This window comes from Egretta garzetta, unplaced genomic scaffold (assembly GCF_000687185.1).
Source record: "Egretta garzetta isolate BGI_Z169 unplaced genomic scaffold, ASM68718v1 scaffold114, whole genome shotgun sequence".
In the NCBI taxonomy this organism is placed as follows: Eukaryota; Metazoa; Chordata; class Aves; order Pelecaniformes; family Ardeidae; genus Egretta; species Egretta garzetta.
The window spans coordinates 171,100-175,364 of NW_009259317.1; positions in this window are offsets into that span (position 1 = coordinate 171,100).

Genomic DNA, 4,265 nt, shown 5'->3' on the forward strand with positions numbered 1-4,265 from the left:
GAATGAAACATATGTTGAAGGAAATGAAAGAGATGAAGCTTTTTAGAATGAGTCATCCACTACATACTGATGGCAAGTTTAAATCTTTATGTCTAGATATAACCGCCCAGCTCGTTTTTTTTCACAGTTATAACAGTATGCAACAAACATTTTTTTTTCACTCAAAGGATTTTTAAGAATTTCTAAATTATGTCAGATTAGACCCGGACAGGAAATTTTCAAAGCAAAATTACTATTCTTGAAAAAAGAAACTCTCCATAATAAAAGACAGCAAAACCTTGTGCCAAAAACCCCGCCCCTTGACTCCTTGATATTATTGTCCAAACCAGGATGACAGAGAAGAGCAACACACTAGAATGTGATACTAATGCTCGGGGTACTTTCAGATCATGAGATTAAAACTGGTGGACCAAATGAAAGATGAGACTATAGACTACTAGGAAGCATGTCTGTATCAGTACCTCCTGTAAAGGGTTTCCATTTTGCACAGAAGAATGACAGGTTAATTCAGCTAGATGGGGGAATTAGACTACTCCTCTGCTTAATGCATGCAGACTGTGAGAAACTGGGGCTCCTCCAAGAATGTCTTCTGTAGTGTACATTAGAAAAAATTGGCAAAATTACATAAACCCTCCTCTGATCAAGAACAATAAAGCAGCTCTTCCACCATTTCCACATAAGTATCTTAACCATAGAGCATTAGTATCAGGTTCCATCATTTTTAAACACACTATAAACACTTTGTCAAATTGCTTGGATTAAACAACCTAGTAATCTGGGCCAATGTAAAAAAAAAAAAAAAAAAAAAGAGAGTATGTAAAGAGTATTTAAAAACTTTGTTAACATAAAACCTCCAAAATAAAACCGGCTGTAAAATGCTCACAATTAAAAAAAAAAAAAAAAAAAAAAAAGACTACATTTCTACTCATGTCCTAAGATAAATATAGCACAAAATTAAAACAAGATGAAAAAAAAGCATGCACATTTAGATTATATATGTTTGTATATGAATTGCCAAAAAAGTTTTAATATAGTACAGAAAAGCCTATGTTCTCCATGAGAAGTTCTTGAGATATTTTACTGAAATATTTTCCCAGTTCCAGATACCCAACAGAAAAAAGGAGAAACTACCAGCAGAGAATTAGCTGGCAATTCCAGTAATGGAGCTAATATTGAAAACAGTTCAACAGGATCATTCCCATCTTCTCATGCTCTATTTTCTTCAACAACAGAGTTCAAGATTTCTGTTTCTCTACTCATTTTGTATTAATCAAATGTAATACAACTCACATGATTGCTTTCCAACTTCAGCAGTTTATATTAAATAATGTTTATGCTGCAGGTAGACAAAGAAAGTGAGCAACAGAAAGAAAAACAGAAAAATCGCTGACCAGTAAAGAACTGTCTGAACTAGTTTTATAGTTGATGTTTACAGAGAATTGGAAAATTTGCTGGAATTATAATCCTGAACATGGGTGGAAGAAAGACTGTATGAAGAGGCAAGGTTCAAGAATACAAACTAGACTGAGAATCAGATGGCATTTATTGAAATCCATGTCTAGAAAACATTTTCCTATGTCACTGTGACACGATGTATAATCTGCCAAATGGACATGAGTTATTCCCATGCAGCATATAAGGATTAGGAGCCATGCTCAGAGATGCTGCTTTATTCAGTGCCCCTAGAAAGATGAAAACTTTGCAGGCCAACAAGAATATAAACACAGAAAGTATCCAAAGAGAGGGATGAAAGATCGTATCCAGATTAGACACCTGAATAAATTCCAAAAATGCCTTAGACAACACTGCCCTCCTACAAACCTGTAGGTGTTCAGTCTCATTTGTACTCACGTGCAAAATGCTCTTGGATAGCACAGCTATCGATTTCAATGTGTTTTCTCCTCAAATCCCAGCTACGTACCTGCTTTCTGGAAGAGAGGATTATTGTATTAATCCAGACCTGATTTCTTTGGAATAAATGTGACTTCCACCACCCACGCCTGCCCAGAGCTCAACAGAATGCCCAGGCACAACCCAGCAGTGGCAGCAGCTTGCAAGAATGGACCCTGGCTTCTCTTGCATGTCATTCCCTTCTCATCCTTTTAAGTAATGAATAAATTAAGTGCAAAAAAAACCAACAAAAAAAGCTTCAATCCTACTAATTAGCACAAATATAAAAAGGAAACAAAAATTTGCTAACTGTGCAATTCTAAATTCAATCAAGGATGAGAAAAATCATTACTTCAAGAAGTAGACTTTAAGTATGTTTGTGCATGCACTGCTTCTTTTTGGAAAGGTCAACTGAATGTCAAAAGTGTAACCAAAAAATGAGAAATTGTTTAACATTCAGCAGTTACAGCTTGCCTGTTGGTATACGTTACATCTAATTATGTACTTCACAATCATTTCAGAAAAGAAATTCATAAAACATTTACAAAATATGTTCAGCACATTAGTCACGACTAGATTTTTAAAAATACTTTCAGAAATACAATGAATTGGAAATGGACTTTACTTATTTAAAGTGTTTTGATTTAAAGCAATACAGTGTCAGCAGACAAAATATCTGCAAAATCCCTGGAATACACATTGTACCTTGTAAGATATTACCATGAATGAATAAAACAGGCCACCACATATTTATCAGATCTTTTTTCATCCTTTTTTCATCAGCTATATCTGCTATTAAAGGATTTAGAAAATAGTAAATGCATTCCTGTGAAATCTGCTTTATAAAAAGAAAAATGCGTATTTTGAAAGTTGTGATGCAGCTTCTGGCAAGCTGGCAGTAAATGCCACAGAGGAAGTCACAGACCGCTGGATGTTTGCTGTGCAGCAGTCAATAATACTGTCAGTATTCAAAAAAAGGTCTCTCCTGTGTTTTCATACTTGGAAATATCCCACAAATCACAGACAAAAATATAATCTTATATTTTATAAATCATCTTTTTCAAAGTTACACTGTGTACAAAACATATTACTAAGGCCCAGGTTCTCATACCCTCATTCTCACTGGATATCTTCTTTTTGGTCGGTCATGCAGCAAGGTGACATTAAAACAACAGAAAGGATATTGAAAACTCACCCCAAAGGAATTAAATCAGTGCAGCAGCAAGACAACCTTCAAGTGGGCTAGCAGGGAGCCAATAAGAAAGTAGATACTTATCCATCAGCAAGGTAAGTCACACCTGCATTCATTTTACTGATTATAATTTAGTATTCCTGGATTTTCCGGAAGACTGATGTTTCCTTTCTATCTCTTATGAAAATAGTTTGTTCACTTTTTTGGTCTTGTGCTTCTGGAATTAATCTAGTCTTAACCTAGAGAAAAACCCTTATTATTTTATAGAAATCTACAGTCAATAAAATGCATTTTAGGTTGTCAGCAGGTGGACTCTTGAACCTCTAAAGCAATGTCAACTCCTGCAAGATGGCCAAGAGTACTTTGGTCCCCCAGCAGGTTCTGAATTCTGCAGGATTGTGACCAGCAGCTCTGTGAATTCACCTAACCATTGCAGAAGGGTCATCCACAGGCCCCCTGGACTTGCTGGAGCAATCACTCTTAATTCCCTGGAGCACAATATTAATTACAATGGAGAATCTATTTATGACTGACCATGCCACCACCAACTGTAGTTGCTGTACACATGCAAAGCCTTTGATTTCTCACATTTCATTGTTCCACCATCCCTTCTACTTCTTTGTTTACATCAGACCTATTCCAGTGCACTTTTTAACTCCTCTCTCTCTCTCTTCATTCTCTAGTCCTTTGTGCCTCCAGTATCTGTTTCCATGGCCCTTTTCATACAAAATCTCTGTCTTTGTGACTTCATCCCTCACAAAAATATACACATCAATATGCAGAAAGACAAAATTTGACTAATAGTCACTTCTGTGTATGTTTTCACACTTCTTCCTCACTTATTTTCATCTTGGAACAAAAATTCCTAAGTTTTATATCATCATTCTGGGTAGGTCAAAGTGCAGAACCATGCTATTTTCACAGATGTACTGAAGACTGTGCAGTTGTCTGTGGGCACTACAATAGCAACAAAGATGTTCCCGTTGGTGTGACACCCTTACACCTGAGGCAAGACGCTTCCCGGGAATTTAGCGCTAGCTGCGTATTCCTTCTATGCAAAAGCATCTCCTTGCTCTCTCAATATTAGGGCAACTGAGCAGTGCAAAGCAGACAAAGCCTGAACCAAGAATCAGTAACAGCTGGGGAAGTGTTCCTCAGTGAAGGGAGTGAGAATAGTGCCTTG